Genomic DNA, 12015 nt, shown 5'->3' with positions numbered 1-12015 from the left:
TCTTTGATGGTGTCCTTTTTAGGACAAAGTTTTACATTCTAATTCAGCCCAATTTATTGACTTTTTATCTTGTTCTTTTTGCTTTCGATGACATATCTAAGAAGCTCTTACTTCAGCCAGGATCCTGAGGATCTTTATCTATATTTTCTTTTGTGTTTATGTTCATAGAAGATATTAGTGTGTCCTATTTCTTTGGGCTGTCTTTGGCTTTAGTGTCAGGTAATTCTGTCCTCATAGACTATATTAGGAAGGCTATGCAATCTTTAAATGTTTGGAAGAGTTTGAGAATTAACTGTTCCTGAACTATTTTCTAGAATAGACCAGTGCAGCCATCTGGTTCTGGAGTTTTCTTTATCTAAGCTTTTTGTCACTGACAGGATTTCTTTACATGTTATTTGTGTATTCAAATTTTCAATACCTTCCTGAATCAGTTTCTGTAGTTTGTGTGTTTCCATAAATTTGTCCATTTTATTGACATTATCTAACTTGTTGGCAAACAATTGCTGATATTACTTTATGATCCTTTATCATTCTGAAAGATTGGTAATAATTTCTTTTCATTCATTCCTGGTTTGGGTTATTTAATATCTTTGCTTAATGGTCAATCTAGTTACAGATTTTTAAATTTTGTTAGTCTTTTTAAAAATGAATGCTTTGTTTCAATGGCTGTTATTGTGTAGTGGTATCCATTTCATTTCTTATTTATTTTTCTCATCTTTATTCTTTGCTACATTGTTGCTCTGGGTGTAGTTGATTCCTTTTCTATATCTTAGCTGGAAAATAAAGTTGATTTGAAATCTACCATCTTTTTTAATGTAGATTGTTTTGCAAATCTAAATTTCCCTCTAGCCATTGCTTCAGCTAACTCCCCAGTAAGTTTTGGCATAATGTATGTTCATTTTCATTAATTTCACAATATTTTCTAACTTCCCTTATGATTTTTTTTATTTAGCCCATTGATTGATTGGGAATGCATTATTTAATATCCATATATTTGCTTATTTCTCAAATTTATTTGTTTTATTTTTCAAATTTCCTTCTCTTTTATCATGAGAACCTAATTTGTGTGATTTCAAACCTTTTAAATTCCATGAGGCTTGTTTTATGGCCCATTTGATGGTCTGTGTTGGGGATTTCATGTGCAGTTGAGAGGAATTGGCATTCTGAGCATCTCATCCCCCTGCATCTCTTTCCTCATTGCTGTTTAGTCTCAGATGGGCTCCCAGCGAGGACGCAGCCTTGGACCTGAGCGTTCACCCTGGGGGCAGGTTTCAGTGGGTGTCTCTGTTGCTGTCTTTCTTCATCTCTAGGACTTGGGTGGCAGGACACTCCCAGAGGCTCCTTTTGCTCTGGCCTGAAATACAGACTGTTCCACTTCTCCCATCCCAGCCTGGCTCTTCTGCACAAGCGCCTTTGGAGGAGGTTATGCGGATTACACTGACCCTAAAAGAGCTCATGTCAGCTCTTATTTCCTCTGTTCTTCTCTGGCAAACAGGATGCACTACGTTTAACCCGTGGATATCATTACTTGCCACCAACTTCTCCTTTGTTTTGGGACCAGCTTCATGCTTGAATATCTGCACACTCTTTCAATTAAGGAATTCCTACCTGAAGAGGTTCAGAGTTCTCTTTTCTCATGGACTATCCTTCACTTAGAGTGGGAGCCCCCATAATCTTGGTCATACTTATGAGGAATCCCCTCAACTTAGAGTTTTAAGGGCTGATGCTAGTACCTGGTTCTCCTGATGCAAAAGATACCCCTCCTTTGATTGGAAGATAACAGGGAGAGTAAGAGATCTAAAACGCCTGAGCTCCTCAGTTATCTGAGATATTTTAACAAAATAATTAGCCTATTCTCAGGGTAGGTATAGGTAGACACTCTGCTCCTCTACCAGGAATCACTGTCTTCTCCTCTTGTTGCCTAAGAGGACAAGGATGTGGTGGTGTAGGCTCCTTCACATTGTTGGTGGCCATTTGACTCTTTTAGCTGGTGGAACACAGGCAGATTTGAGATGTCCACTTCCTTGCCCACATATAACATCTCTCATGTCCCTTTTCTTTGCTCCTTCCCCCTTTCAGTGGATGCAAAGGATGAAAATGATTCAAAATGAAAGGAGTTCAAGTCTCTGAATGGTCAAGAGCGGCGCTCCCCTGGCAATCTTAATGCCTACCCAGAACTCTCTCTCAGGGTGGAATGATCTTAAGCTACTGAAATGTGATGTCTGTTTGTTAATCCAACAAGCCTGGCCCACAGGGATTGTGTTTTTGAGATTTGTGTTTGTTAAAGTGCACATTTGGATGCTTAAAGAAGAAGACAAATAACAGGGCAAAATCTTCCATTAAGCAATAGGATCAGGACAGTGGGTTGGCTGGTGACCCACAGACAAGAGGAAGGTGTTCATGCCATTTATTGCTGGGCAGTGAAACTGTTGTGAAATGTAGCAAGTTAAAGCAGAAATCGTCTCATTCTTATTATAGCTTAAGGTTTGGGGGCATCAGGGATTCAGGCGGAACACAGCAAAGAGATTCATCTGCTCCCTGAAGCACTGTCTGGACTGTTGAAGGGGTACGAGGATTACTGCTCACTTGTCCTGTGCCTTGGTGGAAATGACTGGAACATGGAACCCAACTGGACTGGACTGGGGCTGAGTAGGTGACTTCTCTCCAGTTGTCAGGTGACCCTGACAACCCTGGACTAGAGCCTCATGACTCCCAGAAAGAGCATTCTAAGAGACTTGATTGAAATTTTATGTGGGTCTGGTCTCAGAAGATCCAGGTTGATTTCAAGGGCAGGAAAATTAGATTCAGCCTCTCATTGGAAAGGGTGGCAAATAATTTACAGTCACCTTTAATCAAAAGCAGAAGAACAACAGCCTGAAAGGAAGAATCAACTGATCTGGATATAGTTTTATTTTTAGAAACTCTGGTTAAAAAAAAAAATGAGGAATTCCTACTGCTCTGTAAGTAGGACGGTGATATAACACTTCTGAGAGCTTTTGGAAGGAGGGTGGGTTACCAGGCATGCTGGCTCTGGTCCTCTTGATAGCAGACCCCAGTATGGAAATGAAGGTGCAGATTTATTTGGGGTGGATGGTATTTTAAGGGCAAAGGACAGAAGGAGTAGTAGTTCAAGGGGGAAAGCTTTTAGACAAAATGCAGGCCTAAGGATTATTGAAAGAGGAAGGAAGGTGTGTTCGTCAGTTTTTATTCACTGTGACCCAATATCTGACAAGAGCGAATTAGAGAAGGAAAAGTTTATTTTGGCTCTCCGTTTCAGAGGGTCAGTTCATAGTCAGCCAAGCCCATTGCTTTGGGCCTGAGATGAGGCAGAACATCATGGTAGCATGGCACCATCGAGAAGCTCTGCTTCATTCATGGCAGTTAGGAAACAGAAAGAGGCAGAGAAAGAGAGAGAGAGAGAGAGAGAGAGAGAGAGAGAGAGAGAGAGAGAGAGGACTGAAGGGACCAGGCCACAAGGAAGATGCACCTTCCAGGACACTTCCAGTGACCCACCCCTTCCATCTACACCCCTGCCTGTGTTTAACACCCAGTCTGTCCATTCAAACTAGGATGGACTGATTAGGTCCCAGCTCTCTCAATCCAACCATTTCACCTGTGAACCTTCCTGCATTAACAGAGCAGCTTTGGGGGACACCCAATATCCAAACCATAACAGAAGGCTAGGACAACTCAGTAGGAAAAGACTCAAACTCAAGTGCACATGCTTACTCATCAAGGGGGCAGCCCGGGAGAATCTGGCCTGTATGTGGATGTTATGGCGAATCCAAGTCGTACCAACCGGAGTCCCTGAGCTAGCTACGTTCCACAGAGTGGTTCCCCTGAGGAAGCTCAGAGCGGTACACTTCCATGGGTGCACATTAGACTTGAGAATCTTGGAGAAGGCATGAGAAGGTTTGTCCTGGAAAAGGGAAGAGTTGACTCAAGCGGCAGAGTAACTGTTGACTCAGCTGGTCTTAGTGACTGTGGTTTGGGAGAACAATAGCTTTCCTGTGAATTTCCTGGGCTCAGTTGCCTCGTTCAACATTGAACTCCTATTCCTGTTCTTTCTCCTAACTTTAGTGCTCTTTGTCTTTTGTAATTTATTAGCTGACCCATACAGTCAAATTGATATGGGAAAGAAATTTGAATAATTTTAAAGCACACATTCAAATGATTTTTTTAAATACTGTATTTTTTAAAATATTAAAATAATATTTTAAAATATTATTTTAATAAATTGTAAATTTTAAAATATTTTTTTAAATACAGTATTTTTATTTTTTATTTTTTACTAATCAAAATGTTGCAGTTAAATAAACATTTATGCATATCTCCCTTGGAAAAAAATGGCCACCTATCCCAAGTTTATCACATAGTGACATATCTGTGAGTAAAATTTACAGATCACAGAGAATGTAGATGCTTCAATTTAGGGAATCAAGAAAAATGTTTTCCAATGTGTTATACCAATTCCCAATACCAGCTGCTGAACCTAAAAACTCCTGTTGCTGTACATTTTTGTAGTGCTTACTAGTGTCATTTGTTTGTTGTTTCTTGGTTTTGTTTGTTTGGTTGTTGCCATTCTGGGGTATATATAGTGGAATTTAAAATTAGGATTCGATAAGTATTATGATTTATCATTCCAGTTTACATTGGAGATAACCCCTTTGTTGCACAGAGTTTACAAGTCTCTTCCATTTTATTACCTGGTTATTTGTCTTCTTCTTATTTGAATTCTAGAAAACCTATTGTAACCTGGAAATTAAACCTTAATTAGTTTTATATATTGAAAATACATTCTATTTATCTGTGTCTTCCCTTTTTGCATTCTTGGGATAAATGTTGATTGGTGTTAAAACTGATAAATTAGGGCATATTCAAATAAGAGGTTTATATACAGAAATAAAAATAATTAGCAATTCTTTGCAAGATACATGGATCTTATTAACATAGTTTATAAAGGAAATAATCTAATAGAATAATACAACCTTAACGATCCCATTTTTCACAAGTTCCAAAACAGACAAAGCTAATCTCTGCTATTAGAAGTCAGGGCCATGACTGGGCAGGGTTATGGGAGAGACTTCCAGGGGTCTGGCAAGCTTGTCTTACTTAATTCAACTTGCATTTACATAATTATTGGCTTTATCAGCTATTGAATTGTATGAGAATGTGCTCTGTATTTTTCAGACTCAGAATCTGTACTGTACTTCACATTTAAGAAAACTTTAATTTTTTTTATTAAAAATCATAAATTTACATAGGGCAATATTGTTTGATTCATTCTTTTTTTCCCTTCCCCCCCCACCCCTCCCACCCCTCTTTTCCCTCTATACAGTCCTTCCTTTCTCCATTCTTACCACCCTCCTTATCTCTAACCCTAAACCTAACCCTAACCCTAACACTAAACCCTCCTACCCCCCATTATATGTCCTCATCCGCTTATCAGTGAGATCATTCGTCCTTTAGTTTTTCGAGATTGGCTTATCTCACTTAGCATGATATCCTCCAATTTCATCCATTTGCCTGCAAATGCCATAATTTTATCATTCTTCATGGCAGAGTAATATTCCATTGTATATATATGCCACAGTTTCTTTATCCATTCATCAACTGAAGGGCATCTAGGTTGGTTCCACAATCTGGCTATTGTGAATTGAGCAGCTATGAACATTGATGTGGCTGTATCTCTGTAGTATGCTGATTTTAAGTCCTTTGGATATAGGCCAAAGAGTGGGATAGCTAGGTCAAATGGTGGTTCCATTCCAAGCTTTCTGAGGAATCTCCATACTGCTTTCCAGAGTGGCTGCACTAATTTGCAGCCCCACCAGCAATGTATGAGTGTACCTTTTCCCCCACATCCTCGCCAACACCTATTGTTGCTTTTGTTCTTGATAATCGCCATTCTAATTGGGGTGAGATGAAATCTTAGGGTAGTTTTGATTTGCATTTCTCTTATTACTAGAGATGTTGAACATTTTTTCATATATATGTTGATTGCTTGTACATCTTCTGTGAAGTGTCTGTTCATTTCCTTAGCCCATTTGTTGATTGGATTATTAGCATTCTTGGTGTAGAGTTTTTTGAGTTCTTTATCGATTCTGGAAATTAGCGCTCTATTCTGAGGTATGAGTGGCAAAGATATTCTCCCACTCTGTAGGCTCTCTCTTCATATTGCTAATAGTTTCCTTTGCTGAGAGAAAGCTTTTTAGTTTGAATCTATCCCAGTTGTTGATTCTTGCCTTTATTTCTTGTGCTATGGGAGTCCTGTTAAGGAAGTCTGATCCTAAGACAACAAGTTGAAGGTTTGAACCTACTTTTTCTTCTATAAGATGCAGGGTCTATGGTCTGATTCCGAGATCCTTGATCCATTTTGAGTTGAGTTTTGTGCAGGGTGAGAGATAGGGGTTTAATTTCATTCTGTTGCATATGATTTTCCAGTTTTCCCAGCACCATTTGTTGAAGAGGCTATCTTTTCTCCATTGCATATTTTTGGCACCTTTGTCTAGTATGAGAAAATTGTATTTATTTGGGTTTGTGTCCATGTCCTCTATTCTGTACCGTTGATCTACCTTTCTATTTTGGTACCAATACCATGCCGTTTTTGTTACTATTGCTTTGTAATAGAGATGAAGATCTGGTATTGCGATACCCCCTGCTTTGCTCTTTCTACTGAGGATTGCTTTAGCTATTCTGGGTTTCTTATTCTTCCAGATGAATTTCATCATTGCTTGCTCTATTTCTGTAAGGTACGTCATTGGGATTTTAATTGGAATTGCATTGAATCTGTATAGCACTTTTGGTAGTATGGCCATTTTGACAATATTAATTCTTCCTATCCAAGAACATGGGAGATCTTTTCATCTTCTAAGGTTTTCCTTAATTTATTTCTTTAGTGCTCTGTAGTTCTCACTGTAGAGGTCTTTCACCTCTTTGGTGAGATTGATTCCCAAGTACTTTATTTTTTTCGAGGCTATTGTGAATGGGGTAGTTTCCCTAATTTCTCTTTCTGGAGATTCATCACTTATGTATAAAAATGCATTGGATTTATGAGCATTGATCTTGTAACCTGCTACTTTACTGAATTCACTTATGAGTTCTAAGAGTTTTCTGGTGGAATTTCCAGTTTCCTCTAACTATATAATCATGTCATCAGCGAACAGGGATAGTTTGAGTTCCTCTTTTCCAATTCGTATCCCTTAACTTTCTTTGGTTTGTCTAATTGCTCTGGCCAGAGTCTCAAGAACGATGTTGAATAGAAGTGGTGAAAGAGGGCATCCCTGTCTTGTTCCAGTTTTTAGGGGGAATGCTTTCAGTTTTTCACCATTTAGAATGATATTGGCCATGGGCTTAGTGTAGATGGCCTTTACCATGTTAAGAAATATTCCCACTACCCCAATTTTCTCTATAGTGTTTTGAGCATGAAGGGGTGCTGTATTTTATTGAATGCTTTTTCTGCATCTATTGAAATAATCATGTGATTCTTAACTTTTAGTCTGTTGATATGGTGAATGACATTTATTGATTTCCGGATGTTGAACCAACCTTGCATCCCTGCGATAAAACCCACTTGATCGTGGTGCACTATCTTTTTAATATATTTTTGTATGTTATTTGCTAAAATTTTGTTGAGAATTTTTGCGTCGATGTTCATTAAGGATATTGGTCTGAAATTTTCTTTCCTCGATGTGTCTCTGTCTGGTTTAGGTATCAGGGTGATATTGGCTTCATAGAATGAGTTTGGGAGGGTTCCCTCCTCTTCTATTTTATGGAATACTTTGAGGAGTATTGGAATGAGCTCTTCTTTAAAGGTTTTGTAGAATTCGGCTGAGAACCCATCTGGTCCTGGACTTTTCTTTGTTGGTAGGCTTTTGATGACCTCTTCTATTTCATTGCTTGAAATTGATTTATTTAAGTTGTGTATGTCCTCCTCGTTCAGTTTAGGTAATTCATATGTCTCTAGAAACTTTTTGATGTCTTCGAGATTTTCAGTTTTGTTGGAGTATAGATTTTCAAAATAGCTTCTAATTATGTTTTGTATTTCACTGGCGTCTGTAGTGATATTTCCTTGTTCATCCCTAATTTTAGTAATTTGAGTTTTCTCCCTCTTTCTCTTTGTTAGTGTGGCTAAGGGTTTATCAATTTTATTTTTTCAAAGAACCAACTATTTATTTTGTTAATTTTTCAGATTGTTTCTTTTGTTTCAGTTTCATTGATTTTGGCTCTGATTTTAACTATTTCCTGTCTTCTACTACTTTTGGTGTTGGTCTGCTCTTCTTTTTCTAGGGCTTTGAGCTGTAGTGTTAAGTCGTTTATTTGTTGATTTCTACTCTTTTGTTGCATGCACCCCATGAAATAAATTTTCCTCTAAGTACTGCTTTCGTAGTGTCCCAGAGATTTTGATATGATGTGTCTTTGTTCTCGTTTACTTCAAAGAATTTTTAAATTTCCCTCCTGATGTCTTCTGTTATCCATTCATCATATAATAGTGTATTATTTAATCTCCAAGTATTGGAGAAGTTTCTGTTTTTTATTGTCATTCATTTCTAATTTCAATCCATTATGATCTGATAGAGTACAAGGTAGTATCTCTATCTATTTGTATTTGCTAACATTAGCTTTGTGGCATAAAACATTGTCTATTTTAGAGAAGGATCCATGTGCTGCTGAGAAGAAAGTGTATTTGTTCTTTGTTGGATGGTATATTCTATATAAGTTAGTTAAGTCTATAATTGTTGATTGTGTTATTGAGATCTATGTTTTCTTTATTCAATTTTTGTTTGGCCGATCTATCCAGCGGTGAGAGAGGTGTGTTAAAATTGCCTAGTATTATTGTGTTCTGGTCTATTTGATTTCTGAAATTGAGAAGGATTTGTTTGACATACATGGATGAGCCAATGTTTGGGGCATAGATATTTATTATTGTTATGTCTTGCTGATTTACGCTTCCCTTAAGCAGTATGTAATGTCCTTCTTTATTCCTTGTGACTAGTTTTGGCTTGAAGTCTACATTATCTGAAATGAGGATGGATACTCCAGCTTTTTTGCTGTGTCTGTGTGCATGGTATGTTTTTTCCCATCCTTTCACCTTTAGTCTATGGGTATCTCTTTCTATGAGATGAGTCTCTTGCAGGCAGCATATTGTTGGATTTTTCTTTTTAATCTAATCTGCCAGTCTATGTCTTTTGATTGATGAGTTCAGGCCATTAACATTCAGGGTTATTATTGTGATATGATTTGTATTCCCAGTCATTTGACTCATTTTTGTTTTTTGACATGATTTGGTTTCTCCTTTATTTGGCTATTTTTTAGGCTAGTTCCTCCCGTTGCTGATTTGCATCGTTGTTTTTCATCTCTTCCTCATGGACTATTTTGTTGAGAATGTTCTATAATGCCGGCTTCTTTTTGTAAATTCCTTTAGCTTTTGTTTATCATGGAAGGATCTTATTTCATCATCAAATCTGAAAGTAAGTTTTGCTGGGTATAAGATTCTTGGTTGGCATCTGTTTTCAGGGCTTGGTAAATGTTGTTCCAGGCCCTTCTAGCTTTTAAGGTCTGGATTGAAAAATCTGCTGATATTCTTATTGGTTTCCCCCTGAATGTAATTTGATTCTTTTCTCTCGCGGCCTTTAAAATTCTGTCTTTATTTTGTATGTTAGGTATTTTTATAATAATGTGCCTTGGTGTGGATCTGTTGTAATTTTGTATATTTGGAGTCCTATAAGCCTCTTGTATTTGGTTTTCCATTTCATTTTTCAGATTTGGGAAATTTTCTGATAGTATTTCATCGAATAGATTGTTCATTCCTTTGGGCTGCAATTGGTGCAACCACTGTGGAAAGCAGTGTGGAGATTCCTCAGAAATCTTGGACTGGGACTACCATTTGACCCAGCTTGCCATGGTGAGGAAATGCATGCATTCTGAGAGGCCCTGTGGACACTCCGAGGCCTCCTCAGAGAGACAGCAGCATGGAATGACTGGAGGGTACACCTGGATGCTCTGGACATCAAGGATGGATCAAAACTGCAGCCAAGGGCAGGAGCCAGCCAGACCCCGGGTGGATCCACACACAGGGGTCCTCTGCCCTGTAAGCAGAGTCTGCGCCACAGGCTGGGCATCTTCCTGTACCCGAAACTCTTTGAAAAGAAGGGCATTCTGTCAGCATTTAGCTCTGGGTACAGAATCACCAAAAGGCTTTTAAATTTATCAATCAATAGGAACTTTGGGCACTGCAGAAGCTGACTATTTAAATAGAAGAGAGCTATACTTGAGAAGAACAAAATATTATTGATTTGAAAGCAAAATTTTTCAGTTGTTAGGTAGAAACATTCCTTTGTACATATGAATACAGTCTGAATGACTTCTAAGAATTACCACTTTTTATTGTTTTGTCTGAAAAATCAGTTGAATTTTATAAGAAGACATTTTAGCATCTTCTTAAAAATTTTTTTTTTGTTGTTGCTTTTTAGTTTGGTGTTGGGAGTCAAGTTTGGGGCCTACACTATATCTCCAGCCCCACAGTATTTTTCAAAATCATATGTTTTATCTATTTTAATTTTTGAATATAAACATTTTTTACTTGGGGCCCCTTTGCTCTCTTAGAAGTGACAGCACCCCTCAAAGAGGCTTTGTGTCTATGGGTGATAGCTATCAATATTTATCACATTAGAAGTGAAAACAGGAACATTTAATATATTTACTAATTCACTTAAATGACACTAATGAACTTACATGATAAATTAAATAGCATATTTTTGTGTAAAATTATTGTATTTAGGAAAACAAAAACAATTCTGAGAAGAATAGCCCTATTTTACATCTTTGCAAATATCTCAATCTCCGACTGGATTCTTGGGTTTGCTCCTGAGCTTGATGTGTTGATCTGTCTCGCCTCATGAACTACCTGGACACTCCTTTTTACATTCGTAAGGGAATGAACGTGGAGAAGACACACCACATCTTGGTGTCATGACAGAAATAATTTTGAGGTGCTGAGTCCCTGAAATAGTGTTAGTTACAGTGATCAGGGTTTATGTCTCTACTATAGAGATTACTGAAGTGCCAAAAACTCTGTAATGTTGGGTACATGTCCTGAGTCTGCTGAGTGTCCATGGTCCGCTAGCCTACTCTCTAATTGTCCCCTGACCCCTTTTATTTACAGATGATTTGCTATTTGAAAGGTGCCTCCAGCTGTCACTTCTTTCGGCTCCACTCTGCCAAGCTGGTGTGCTTGAGATGCCGTGTCTCCTGGCCCTGTGTAGCTGGCTGTCAGCCCTGTCCCTATTATACTGTTATATTGAAGGAATTATGTAGAAACTCAGGTAACTAATTACTAACTAACAAACATATATTCAGGGTTAAATTTGTTATAAACACAGTAGGAGATAAAACCATGGATTTTTATTTTCAATTAGACATTTAAGTGGTTCATCTTCTCTAAGACCATAGGATCTTCTTGGGATTAAAAAAATTATGTGTTCAGCTGAGTCTAAGGTCAGAAGAATATCTATGAAGTTATGCCCTGTAAAGGGTATCTGACTCCTATGATAGAAAAAGCAGGGTTTCTTTTTCTAGACTCTGTAGGGGCAGAATGGAGAGTTTTCATTGTGCTGAATTTTAACTTTATGTGAGTTTATAAGTATGTGACGTTAATGGTGTCTTGAACAGTCCAAAAAGTAACTTTCAATTGGAAAAATATTTGATGATTGCTTCATACAAAATTAATGTAACTAATTAACAAATGTAATATAACTACTGTTCTGAGTGAGGCACCTCCCCTTCCAGTGCATGTGGCCGAACTCAGAATATGGCCATTGTGATTTTAAACTGAATTGAATCCCTGTCGTTTTCAGATTTTGAAAGTAACCAACCCCACCCTGGTAAATTGGCTGTCTCCACATCAACAGTCAATTTCTTAAAAGTCAGGGGCTCAATACATTTAGTGGTAGAGACTAATTTGAAGAAATTCGTGTTTAGTCTTCACTTCTTCCCAAAACCACAGAATTGGGAACTAGT

This window comes from Sciurus vulgaris (genome assembly GCF_902686455.1).
Source record: "Sciurus vulgaris genome assembly, chromosome: 12".
Classification (NCBI taxonomy): Eukaryota; Metazoa; Chordata; class Mammalia; order Rodentia; family Sciuridae; genus Sciurus; species Sciurus vulgaris.
This window is presented reverse-complemented; position numbering follows the sequence as displayed.